The following is a 14,110-nucleotide window of genomic DNA, read 5'->3' as shown; positions in this document are numbered from 1 at the left end:
AACTTCCTGTTTCTGAAACCTTTAGTTGATTGACAATAAAAGCATATGTCTCCTTTGTAATACAGCTAGTTTTAATCATATTACTTATTGCACGCTCCAAACTCTACTGACTTTTGACTAGGCCAATTGCACATCTGGGGTGGAGTTTCTTTTAATCGCATTTCTAGTTTGGTTTTATGGGTTTTAGTTTTCATATCTTTCTCTTTATTGGGCAGTACATCATCAGATAATTTTCTTTTCAGAAGGTGTCTGGGAGTCTGAGTTCCTGCATGCTTTTCTCCTCCACACTGGATCAATAATTTGATAACGCATCAAATTCTAGGTACAAAATTATTTCTTTGATCTTTGAAGGTGACTGCTCCATCTTCAAGCACTAGTGTTGCAGATGAGAAGAATGATGTTAATCATCTTACATTTCTGTTGGCTATGTGTCTCTGTCTGAGTGCACTTAGCATTTCTTCTTATACATAGTACTCTGAAATTACATGAGATTATTTCTACAGATTATTCTTTATTCATTATGCTTGGTACTTGGGATCTTTCAAACCGAAACCTCTTTCTCCTGTGCTGGGAGATATTCTTCAATTATTTATTTCCTCCTCTCCATTTTCACTCTTCCCCTTTTTTGAAACTCTTGTTACGTAAACATTTGCCCATCTGAATTGACCTTTTGTGTATTTTTTCAAGTTATCCACTTGTCAATTTACTCTCTATTCTGCAAGATCTTCTAAACTTTATAGTGTAGTCTATTGTTTGAATTTTTTCTATTCCATGCACTATAATTATTAAAAATATAGTTCACAAGTGATTTAAAACAAACTCTTTCCTAGTTTCCAGCTGCTCCTTTTTAGAAGACTGCTGTTGGCTTATGGATGCATACTCTTGATTTCTCCTGAGGATAAGTCCAGTTTAGGGTTTTCTTTTTGTTCTCATTCCTCAGGCCCTCCTCCTTCAGGCTCATTTGTTCTAATTACCTGGCTCAGTCCTTCCTTTTCATTGTTCTGTGTGAATAGGGCCCATCCCTATTTATTTGCACCAGGCTGGGTGTTACTTGAGGTGACTGGGGAGCATTTCCTCTTCTCTGAACAAGAAGGCTGATGGTGAGCATTCTGGGTGTGGAAGGGGAACTGGGGGGCTTCATGTTCATCTGGGAGAGCGGGGAGAAGGCAAGCGGGCTCCACCCACCCCCACCCTACTGTGAGCCCTAGCCGCTCCCTGTCAGCTTTCATTTATTTGGAAAAATGATTTATCCAGCTTCACCTTTGTGGTACAAACTGCCACTTCTGGTCCACAGCGTTGGTGCTCAGTGGGGCGGGGAGGGCAGTTCCCAAAGCATTTTAGGTGCTTTCCATCAGTCGCCTCCTTTTACACACACTCTGGTCTGTGCACTTGTCAGCTCTGGGGGACTGATGAGAAAGCCTCATGCTACCCTGGTCACTAACGTTCACTCTGACAGCTGCTCCTGAAGTGCTGTAAGCTCTGCCCTCCAAAATTCAGATTTTACAGACAGTATTCCACCCACCTGCCATCTTTACAAATTCATCATCATTTGGTCTGCTGCCCTCTTCTCTATACAGTGTTGTGACTGTATCCATCCCTGGAACTCTTAATCTTATTTCCACAAGTTTTCAAAAGAGAGGGGTGATAAATGTGGTTGGCTGTCATCTTGAACTTAAAAAAGTCAACTATTACTTAAAATGAAGCTTAATTTCTTGGTTATAAAGTGATATATATTCATGGTAGATAACCTGGTAAATAATTAAATAATCCAAATATCCACAACTGTCCTAAGCTTTGGGGTAAATTATATTCTAATGACATGATATGGTATAATATTGCATTTTACCAGCTCATTAACCTCCACTTTTGTAACAACACAAACGTTCTCTCTCTTTATCATATTCTGTTCCAGTTATTTCTGGGTGTTTACAAGGGAAGGCTAAGAGAGAAGCATATCTCTGGAAAACATAGATAAGACACAACATGGTTTAATAATGTATTATTTATAATATTGAAAATTTGGGAAAATATACAGCAACAAGAAAATAAGTACATTATGTCAACAAATACTTCTCAAACAAATGGGGGCTTCCCTGGTGGCTCAGTGGTAAAAAATCTGCCTGCCAGTACAGGAGATGAGAGTTCGATCCCTGGGTTGGGAAGATCCCCTGGAGAAGGAAATAGCAGCCCACTCCAATATTTTTGCCTGGGAAATCCCATGGACAGAGGAGCCTGGTGGGCTACAGTCCATCGGGTTGCCAAAGAGCCAGACACGACTGATCAACTAAAACCAACCAACAACAACAAATACTATACAGTTTTCAAAAGTGATATATGTGGGCCGTTGTTAATGATGTGGGGTCATTTTTAAGGTGAAATACTCAGTGAGATAAAGGACATAAAATGGTATATATCACATGATTTTGATGATATAACACATAACTATTCATATTAATTAGTGTTATCAGTGAGAGAAGAGGTTATAAGCAGTGCTGTTTTCTTCTTTATACCTGCAATGAGTTTGTTTTTAATCTTTTGGTACGTTGGTAGAAAGGGTTTCTACTCTGGCAGCTGTCCTTCCCCATCCACTTCTTTAAAACTGGGGATTTAAGTAATACTTTTCAGAATCTGTCCACTCAGCTTTCAGTGCACATCCTCCTGCTCCCCACCCGCTTCCCATTCACGCTGGCTCTGGGGGAAGGCAATCTCTGGTGTCAAGAGTTTTCTAGTTCTGCTTTCGACAGCACTTCGCAAAGCTGTGCATCTTGCGACATTTGCTCCTTTATTGGTTTGATATCTGCTGGTGTACCTCTGTTTTGTCTTAAAAAAAAAGCCCAAAAAACCACAAACACAAAACTTTGGTGGTTATTACATTTGTTGGGGAGGGAGAATTTCAGGTCTGTTGCTACTCCCACAGCTTCTCTGGCCTCCTCATGTAATTAATACACAGGCAAGCCACAGCAGCTCTCACTGGTTTCATCCTTTCAGTGAAAAGAGATCCCTGTTTTCTCAGCTTTATATTATTTGGTTCTGTTTTTAATAGCTGTTTACATAAATGTACTGGCTTGAATGGGGTCCTGATTCGACCTACAGTCAAATACTCCTTAAAGTACCAGAAGGTCAGTGAGGGGGATATTAATCAGTTTTCTCTCTACTCTGATACGGCCTGTTGGGTCGGCCTACAGTGTTCCTCTGCCTCAGACTTGCTCTTGCTTTGGGTCCAAAAGATGGCACAGTCTATTTCCAGTTCTGGGAAGGAAGTGATGAAATGGAATAATGAGGACATCCATTTTGTTGCCTGGAGACCTGGGTTCTGATCTCCCCTATTGACAATTGTGCAACCTGAGGTAAGTGAAATCCTCAGTTTCCTCCTCTGGGGCAGGAGAGGATGTAAAGGGGAAGAATTTGAAGGCCTTAGTTTGTTTAGTATGGTTTCATTAATAATGGAAATAGCAACCACCATTCATGAGAACCATGTATGTATCTGAGCCGGAAACAATGTCTAATCTTGGGGTCACTGCCACCAAGGGAATGATTTTGCCTGGAATATGGATAGGGAACTCAAATCAGAAGCATGAAAGAAGGAGTCCCAGATTAGAGGATATGATATGATTTTTCTATAAATATGAACTGCTGTTAAACAAATCAATAGGACTTGTTCTGATTAGCTATAGCTGTGTAACAAGCCACCCCCAACAGTGGCTTAAAGCAAAACCAACCTGCAGGTGATGGGGCTCAGCAGAGCAGTTTTTGTTCTGTTGGGGGCTGGAGAAAGACAGTGGCTGGGGCAATGGTTATTGTGAAGCCTTCTTCACTCATATGTCTACAGCCTTGGCTTAGAAGACTCGAACAGATGGAGCTCAATCTATTCATGTATCCATGTATAGATCTATTCACCCCTCTAGTCTCTCCAAGAGGGCTCCCCAGACGGGCTTCAGAGTAGCCAGACGCCTTACAGCTGGAACCCTGGAGTGAGTGTCTTAAAGAGACACTGGCAGAAGCTGCACAATCTTTTCTAATCTGACTTTAAAAGTCACACAGCATCACTCCTCCCATGTTCTATTCATTAAGGCAGCCACTGGGCCTGTCCAAGTTCAAGAAGAGAGGACACAGACTCTACTCCTTAATGTGAGGTGTGTCAAAAAATTCACAAGCATGTTTCAAAATCATCACAAGATGCAAGGAAGAATTAATATCAGTATTACATATTTACAAAATGAAACCAAACTCTGATTGTCGCATGACTGCCTGTCTCACAAAGCGTGCAGAGGTGTCCTGCCCGGAGTCCCCTGGCCTAAGTAGAAACCTCTCATCTATACTGGAGAGGGCAACTAGGAGCCAGAAGATGGGTTCAGGTTCCAGTTCTGTTCTGTTGAGCTGTGCAACCCCTGGACATATCCCTTTAGCTTACTGGCCTTGCTTCCCGTGCATATGTTGAAGAGTTGTGTTGAGGCTCTAATGAGAATATGCTTTGTAACAGCAAAGTGTTCCACAGAGCCAGAGATAAACTCCCCACTCCTGTTTCTTGGCTTTTGTGAACACTGATGAAGCCACAGGCCTTGAGAAGCCCCAATCACATCAAAGCCTGGGAATCTTCTGCCTGCTCTGTGTGAGAACTGTTGTTTCTTCTCTGTAGCCCCAGTTATACTTCACTTTTGTTCTATCGACAAAAGTGGCCTGTTTACTGGGTTCTTCTTGGTGGGATGGAGAACGTGGCATTCATGCCACACATTTGACCAAAGGTATATGTGACTGATTGTAATCACCTCTGCATAATCTTTATGTGATCATTTCTCCAGTGCAGAGGGAAGATCTTCCCTATACCTGACAGCATAAGGCTGGATTCAAGGGGTGAAGTGGACAGCGATTTGGGACCCACTGAATTTGTGCTGGGCTTAAGGTCTAGTCGCAGAAAGGCTAATGTGAAATGGACAGAGGAGAAATTCTTCACTAACTCTTTAAATTTAGACTTCCAACAAAGACTTGCTATTATTTTAAGGGGCCAAGTTTGCTTCTTCTAAAAACATTAAAAATAGTCAATTCAATTTACTGACTACCTACTCTGGACAGAATAGCTGCCAAATGGCAAATAGTTCAGTCTCTCAGTGTTCCCTGTTTAGTAGAGAGGATATAGAAAGCCGGTTGCATGCAGGACCTGTGATTTAACAAGGGAGGAATAACATATGACTGACTTATGAAACTGTCTGAAAGTGCAGGGGCACGGTTATACAAGTTTTAAGTTTAATCTGACCTTCGTCATCCATTGTCCTGTTACCATGCACTGTCACACATACCTACACTGGTGAATTTTAAATTGGTTCCATATTGATGGAAAGTCATTTGGCATACATATGAAAACCCTAAAATATGTAAACACTATAACCCAGAAATTCCAGTTATCCTAAGGAAAAATCACAGATGGTCATCTGCAGTGATACTTAGAAGAGAAACTCTGACTCTTAAACACTCAGCTCTACATGACTTTGAATAAAGCAAGAACAGTTAATGCCTGTATAGTGCTTATATGCTTATATGATACTATACATATTTTCACTATTCAAGGAACCCAGTGAGGATTAACCCCATTTTATAGATAAGGAAAGTAGGGCTCAGAGAAGTTGATTTTCTTAAGGTCACCAGGCCAGGATTTCAACACAGGTGGTTCAACTGCACAGCCCACAGTTTTAATCATTGTTCTCTACTTCCTCAAATAAACCACAGTCCATACACATCAAAAAGACATTATACACAGCCTCACACCATACACAAAAATAAACTCCAAATGGCTTAAAGATAAGTATAAGACAGACCATTCTGAAGGAGATCAGCCCTGGGATTTCTCTGGAAGGAATGATGCTAAAGCTGAAACTCCAGGACTTTGGCCACCTCATGCAAAGAGTTGACTCACTGGAAAAGACTGATGCTGGGAGGGATTGGGGGCAGGAGAAGAAGGGGACGACCGAGGATGAGATGGCTGGATGGCATCACTGATTCGATGGACGCGAGTCTGAGTGAACTCCGGGAGTGGGTGATGGACAGGGATGCCTGGTGTGCTGCGATTCATGGGGTCGCAAAGAGTCAGACACGACTGAGCGACTGAACTGAACTGAAGTGATAAGACAGGACACCATAAAAGTCTTAGATGAGAACACAGGCAAAACATTCTCTGACATAAATTGTACCACTGTTTTCTTAGGTTGGTCCCTTAAGGCAATAGAAATAAAAGCAAAAATAAACAAATGGAGCCTAGTCAAACTTAATACAGAAAAGAAAACCATTAAAAAAAAATGAAAAGACAACCTATGGAATGGAAGAAAATATTTGCAATTGATGTGACTGACAAAGTCTTAATTTCCAAAATATACATTTAGCTCATACAACTCAATAATACAGAACCAAACAACTCAGTCAAGAAATAGGAAGAAGACGTAAGTAGGCATTTCTCCAAAGAAGACATACAGATGGCCAGTAAGCACATGAAAAGATGCTCAACATCACCAGTTGTTAGAGATGCAAGTCACCTCCAACCGGTTCGAATGGCCATCATCAGAACTCTACAGGGACTTCTCTCATGGTCCAATAGTGAAGACCATGTTCCCAACGCAGGTGACAAGGGTTTGATCACTGGTCAGTGAGCTAGATCCCACAAGCTGCAACTGAGAGTGTGCATGCCACAACTAAAGACCCCACAAGCCACACCCAAGATCAAAGATCTTCCACAACTATGACCCAGTGCGATCAAATAAATAAATAAACGTTTAAAAAAAAAAACCAGTCTACAAATAACAAACGCTAAAGAGGGTGTGCAGACAAGGAATCCTTCTACACTGCTGTGGGAGTGCACATTGATGCAGCCACTATGGAAAACAGTGTAGAAGTTCCTCAAAAAGCTAAAAATAAGAATTCCCATATGACCCTGCAATTCCACTTCTGAACACATAGGCAGACAAAACTCTAACTCGAAAAGATCCATGCACCCCAGTGTGCTGCGGCACTACTTACAACAGCCAAGACGTGGAAGCAACCGAAACACCCGCTGACCAGTAAGTGGATGAAGAAGGTGACACGCACGTGTAATGGGATACTATTCAGCCTCGAAAAATGAAACAGTGCCATTTGCAGCACCATGGGTGAACCTAGAGAGTATCATACTAAGTCAAGTAAGTCAGAACCAGAACAACAAGGACCATACGATATCACTTATATGTGGAATCCAAAACACACACATGAACACAAATATGAAACAAAAACAGACTCACAGATACAGAGAACAGACCGGTGGTGACCAAAAAGGACATGGGGGTGGGGGAGGGACAGTCTGGGGCTTGGGATTAGCAGATGCAAACTATTGCATACAGGGCAAATAAACAGCAAGGTCCTATTGCGCCGCACAGGGAACTATATTTGATATACTGTGATAAACCATAATGGGGAAGAATATGGGAAAGAATGCATACATGTATATATAACAATGATTTTGCTATACAGTAGAAATTAAAACACTGTAACTCAACTATACCTCAATAAAATTAAATTTTAAAAAACGATGTTCTAGAAGAACACAGGAAAATGTAGATAAGATCAAAATGACAAAGCAGCTTACAGAGCAATACGGTCAGTCTGATTCTTACTTGTTTTCAGGTATATACAAAATGGACCAGAGAAAGCATAGAAAACTGTCCATCAAGATGGAGGGATTGTGTTTTAATTTTTTTCTTTCATAGATTTTCTATAATGATTGTTTCTTGCTTTTGAAGAAAAAAACATGTGAAGGATCACAGTCATTTAGTTATTCAGTTGAAATGGTGGGAGGCAGGGATGAGCAGGGGCAGTGGGGATCGGGGAGAGCAGGAAGGCTTCATGAAAGAGGGGGTGTTTGGGCCTTGGAACGGCACCAAATTCACTAGGTAAACAACCGAGGACATGATGGTGGCTCTCTGCTGCTCTGCAGCCCTCTTTTGCTTAGGGGCATGGAGTCACAGCCTCCTCTTAGAATCCTTCTTGCAGTCTCTTTGCTGCCATGCCTGCATCCTTTCTCTTGGGGAGGGGTGTGGAATGCAGTGGTGGTTTCCATGGTGCTGTTCCAGAGAGAATGAGTTGTCCTGCTCAGGCCACACTGCCTCCATGACACCCCCGACTTGAGGCGGGGATGGGGTTCTGTGGAAAATGCCTGCGGTTTGCAGAAGCAACTCTGGAAACATCTGTAATCTTCCATTGCTGGAAATGCCTGTGCTTCACGCAGAGGTGGGATGGTTTAGGTGTTAAAAGCGGGCCCCGCCACGAGTACTCTGAGACCACAGAAAGAGAACCCCCCAGGGGCACATGGAGTGGCCGTTTCAGGGCTGGCCCTGTGATGAGAGTTGGCTGCACACTTCCCCTGTGTGCTGAGTCCCTACAATACATCTCAGGGGCTCTGGACCCCATAGAGAACTTCAGACATCATTCACAGAGATGAGAACAAGCTGTATCTGGCAGGTTCACTGAAAAAACATCCCCTCTAATTGAACGAAAGGCATCCAATCACTCCAGCAGGAAAGCAATCTCTCAGGTCTGGAAAAAATTCCCTCTGTGTCATCCATTGGTCACCACCAGCTCCCTAATCATTTCCTTTTGGAAACTGACTGTGGAATCTCCCGCAGAATTTAGGGAAGAAGACCCAAGCCTCGCCCAGTTCTTAGTGCCTTGCCATCACCTATGTAAGGGAAAATTTTAAAACTCAGCTTTCCTGGTGGCCAAGAAAGCAAAGAAACTTCCTCCCTTGCTTTGATGCATGAGAAGCCTGATGTTGGTGAATCCTCTGTCCCTTAAGATGGAACTTAAGTATCTGTAAGAGCTAAGGAAAGCCTTTTGCAGCTTTAAAACCCAGGAATGTTGTTTAAGTGCTCAATGTTTTTGAGATCTCTTTGAAAGATAAACACCAAGTAAAACAGCTCCCCTATCTCTTTGTCACCATGGAGTTCAGTCTGGGCACCTGCTCTAAGCTGTACCTGTCAGCTTGTCACGGTGAAGTGAAAGTCGCTCAGTCGTGTCTGACTCTTTGCGACCCCATGGACTTTACATTCCATGGAATTCTCCAGGCTAGAATACTGGAGTGGGTAGCCTTTCCCTTCTCCAGGGGATTTTCCCAACCCAGGGATTGAACCCAGGCCTCCTGCATTGTGGGCGGATTCTTTACCAGCTGAGCCACAAGCAAAGCCCAAGAATACTGGAGTGGGTAGCCTATCCCTTCTCCAGCGGATCTTCTGGAGCCAGGAATCAAACCAGGGTCTCCTGCATTGCAGGCGGATTCTTTACCAACTGAACTATTAGGGAATCCTGCTTGTCACAGAGACAAAGGCAATGCAGATAGAGGCAGTTAGCTAGCACAGTGGCCCCTGCCTCCCAGTTAGCAGGTGGGCTTGGGTGAAGTATGAGAATGCACAGCAAATGGTGCTGCCCGGTCCTCCCACTGTACGACAAGCTGCCATCCGTCTGAGGCACAGGTTCACAATGGGTTGTAGTCACTAGGTAGTACCAGAATGAGAAGCTTTCCTTCTGCCTTTATAATCTCATCAGTGGGTGCCTGTGACACATTCTGTAATCTGGTTTCACACTTATTCGATAGGAAGCCTGTTTTCTTTCCTTTCCACGTATGTGGAGAGGATGCTCTGGGTTGGCAGGAGGTCTAATTTTCCCCAGTATCTGTGAGCAGCAGATCTGCAGCTGGTTCAAAGGCTGTCCATGGCCTGGTGCTAGTTACCCTGGCTTGTGGGCAACCCTCCAGTGCAGCATGCTTCATGCTTCAGGACACCTTCACTGAGGAATAAACAGTTCCCTTTCCCTGTTGGCTGTCCCCTAGGGCAGGCCTAAGTCACACCTTCCCAGTGCCACAGGGGTAGGACGGTGGCCCTTGTCCCAGCAGTCCCTCCCCGAAAGGCTGGCAGCTCTGGGTTGAGTTTAGTAACCAGGCTCGTCTCCCGTCTTACAGGCCTGCCACACAGTGCTTCCAGGCCTTTCTGGCCAGGGCTGTCCAGGCCGAGATGCTGCCAGATTTATCACCAGTGCTAGGGCATCTGTGCCAATGGGGCCCTGACATACATCAGCAAGGCACCAGCCTGCCCTCCCACTTGGAGAGCTGGGCCAGCGGGTGGCAAGGAGGTGTGCTTTGTGGTACCCTCCACTTTGGCAGGAAGATCCTGTGCCTGGCTGGGTAAGGAGACCATACCAGCGCTCAGCTGTCTACTCTGCTGGCCCTTCAAAGGCAGAAATGACTCACTCTCCAAGACGTTCTTGATGTAAAGATCTCTGAGCCCAAACCTGGCTCTTTCCAGGATGTTGGCTGGCGCGGTGAGTAAATGAGAATGGAGGGCAGGCGACACAGGCTCTGGAAGATTCTGGGCCCCTTTTCTTCTCTCGCTGTTGTTCTCTTTCTCTCTTTTCCTCTGTGGGCGTAATCCAGAGAGAAACCAGGGCTTAGTTTTCCTTCGGGCCATTTTGACACAGCTTCTTGCTGCCCACGGAGGTGCACTGTGTTAACATCCCTAAGAAATCCAAGCCCCCTCTTTTCACCCTGTTCAGGGCTGTAAGCCTCTAGGATAACTCATCACACGGTCTGACCCCAAATCATTCATATGTGGCCTTGGAGGGGGCCACGGGGAGAGGTCTGTGTTTTGGTCACATGCCAAGTCATACGCAAGGATGAGGATGCATTCTTGAGGACAGATCCAGAAAAAAAAAAAAAATTGTCACCCCCTCAGTCTGTTCTTAACCTTAGCTCCTTCTCACTTTCTCATGAAGACAGAACGTATCGATTTCTTCTCTTCTCTTAAAAAAAAAAAGAAAAAGGACTTCCTCTCAAGATTCTGGTGATTGGTTTGAGGATCCTTTTGGAGTGAGAAGAATTAAGGTGAAGAAACACAATTTCAAGGGCACACCTTATTAAACACAATAGATATACCCCAGAATAACGATTTCTGTGCGGGCAATTCCTTTTCAAATGCAGGAGGTAGTCTCTACTATGAAGTCTCGTAATACGCCTGCTTGAGAGGAAAGCATCCAAGGATAATGGGATCGCTGATCCAACCACTTCCCCATTTTGAAAGCTGAGCTGTTTACATACTGGATGCTCCTCTTCAGCGCTTTAAAAAAATACTGTGTTTTGCTGCAGCATCCTGAGCTACCTGTCTTTACTCTGTGATGATAAAAGTAATGCATGCTCAAAGTATCGTTTTTTTATACAGAAGCTTTTTGTTTGTATTCAAATGTATCTGCCTTTTCCTTTATGATTTGCATTTTCTTTACGCATTGTATTTCTGTGGCAGCCTGCATACACGGCCGCACTGTTTTTGATCCGACTGTCCTCCCTCTGTGCAGTGGGTCTCTGCAGCCCCTCCTGTTAGGAGTGCACTGCCTCCATCCTTCCTCAGTCTCACTGCTTGCTCCGGCCAAGGGAACGCAGTGGAAGCGATGCTGTGGCAGTGGTGAGCGCAGAGGGCGGCTCTCTCTAGCAGTTCCGCCCGCCGCCATGGAAATGAACCCCAGCTGGCCTCCTGGATGATGAGATCATATGGCCCCGACACCCGTGGCCCCAACCAATTGCCCGTTTCCAGTTAACTGGCAGCTGGCCATAGTTCACGAGTGAGCCCTGCAAGGACCATAAGCACTGTCCAGATAAAGCCGGTCTGAACGGCCAACCCACAGAATCATCAACAACAAAAGATGGGTGTTTCAAGCCATTAAGTCTGGGACTGGTTGTTTAGGCAGAAATCTTTAAGTAAAACATGTCTTGCTGAAGAGAGTCTTTTTGGTCTTGAGATCCTAAAGGGAATTCTATAATTCTTTTCTCAAAGTTTCTTCAGTTTGCTTTTCACACTAATGTACCATACTCAATCTGGAATTATTTTTCTGTATGAGGTAAAGACCTAATCTATATCTGCTCATTGCTTCCTATATTTTTGAATGCTTGAAATATTTCATAATAAATATTAAAGTCATTTAAAAACACTACTGAAAATTTAGAGAAATACAACAAAAATAAACTCAAAACTTCACCAATAGTAACAGAACTTAGCAATAGCCATTTTTAATGTTATGAGGTATTTTCTTCTGATCTTTTTTCAGAGGGGTAGGTGAAATAGATATCAAACTGTTTACCATTCTTTTTTCACTTTGCACTGCATCACATTTCCCTATGTCATTCAGTTCTCCAAAATAATTTTTAAGGTCACATACAGTTCGTCATACGGGTATACTTTAATTTATTAACCAGGGACATATTGTTAGGCACTTGGGCTGTCTCCCACTGTTCAGTATGAATGTTAGTACAGCATCGAGTATTCCTGTACAAATATCTCTGATTAGTTCTTTAGAATCATATTTAGAAATGTTCCTGGGTGAAAAGGTAAGAACCATTTTAAGAGCTAATGTACAGTTAGTGAAAGATACTCTCCAGAGAGGCTATGTCAGTTTCCACCCGCCTCCACCGCCTGTCAATGAGCAGGTCCATCCAACCACATGCTCCATCCCCACGCTTTTGCTAAGATGAATAATCCAACCTCAGCTGATTCATTTAGTCAGAACAAGGTCACACTGTGATGAGAACACAAAAAGTGGAAGAAGTACATGGCAAGAAGGAAAAGTCTGTGACAATGAGAATGTGTAGTTTCAGCTCCTCCTCTTAAATTTATTTGACAAAGATACTGTCCCAGTTCACTGTGGCCATCCCTGCCCTACTACACACAGCGTGAACCAAGAGTCAGAAACAGATGTTTGGGAGCCAGGAAGGATTCCAACTGAGCTGATACTCAGAGCAAAAGAACACACTGGGGCATCAGCCTCTGCTCAGGAGGGTGCACCAGGGGGGCAGATGATCGATCCTATCAGCGTCTGTTATTAGCCAGAGGCTGGAAACCCAAAAATGACCAGCCTACAGAGAAAATTTCTAGTCATGAAGATAAGAGCTCTTATAGGACTCAGCTGCAGGGCACCAACAAAGCCCAGGGACGTGCGCTCCATGTAGCTTGGGATGTCAGGGACAGCCTCTCAGAAGAAGGGGTGTCCAGGGTGGTCCGTGAGGAGTAAGCAGGGCTTAGCCAGGCAAACAGAGGAGCAGCCTAGGTTCTAGGTAATTACAGGCTATCCACAGTGCAAGGCAAAAGGTAGAGAGCTGGTGGAAGGGAGATGGGGAGGAGAAAGGGGCCTGGTCATGGAAAGCTTCCCATAACTTGCCATGAAGTCACATTCTTTACAAGACCCTGTCTGATCTGGTCTCGCCATGTTTCTGACCCATCTCCTCCTCCTCCCCGGCCCCAAACACTCTGCTTCAGTCACGAGCCTCTCTGCTGCTCTCAACCACACTTCCCCCTCGACCTTTCTGCCTACTCTTCTATCTGCCCAGAATGTTCTCTCCCCAGATCTGCATATGGCTTCCAGAAACAGAAAATCTGAACAGACCTATAACTAGAAAGGAGATTTAATCAGTAATCAAAGTATTCTTGACAAAGAAGAGCCCTAGATCGGATGACTTCACCAGTGAGTTCTACCAAACATTTAAAGGAGAATTAATACCTATCCTTCTTCAACTCTTATGAGGCCAGCATTATCCATTATACCAAAGCCAGATGAAGAGACAAGAAAACTGCAGACTAATATCCCTTATGAATACTGATGCAAAAACCCTCAACAAAATACTAGTAAACCAAATTACCAGCATGTTAAAAGGATTGGAAGTCGTGTATGGATGTGAGAGTTGGACTGTGAAGAAAGCTGAGTGCAGAAGAATTGATGCTTTTGAACTGTGGTGTTGGAGAAGACTCTTGAGAGTCCCTTGGACTGCAAGGAGATCCAACCGGTCCATCCTAAAGGAAATCAGTCCTGGGTGTTCATTGGAAGAACTGATGTTGAAGCTGAAACTCCAATACTTTGGCCACCTGATGCAAAGAACTGACTCATTTGAAAAGACCTTGATGTTGGGAAAGATTGAGGGCAGGAGGAGAAGGGAATGACAGAGGATGAGATGGTTAGATGGCATCACCAACTCAATGTACACGAGTTTGGGTAATGGGAGTTGGTGATGGACAGGGAGGCCTGGCATGCTGCAGTTCATGGGGTTGGTGATGGACAGGGAGGCCTG

The sequence above is a fragment of the Capricornis sumatraensis genome, chromosome 10, assembly GCF_032405125.1.
Source record: "Capricornis sumatraensis isolate serow.1 chromosome 10, serow.2, whole genome shotgun sequence".
In the NCBI taxonomy this organism is placed as follows: Eukaryota; Metazoa; Chordata; class Mammalia; order Artiodactyla; family Bovidae; genus Capricornis; species Capricornis sumatraensis.
This window is presented reverse-complemented; position numbering follows the sequence as displayed.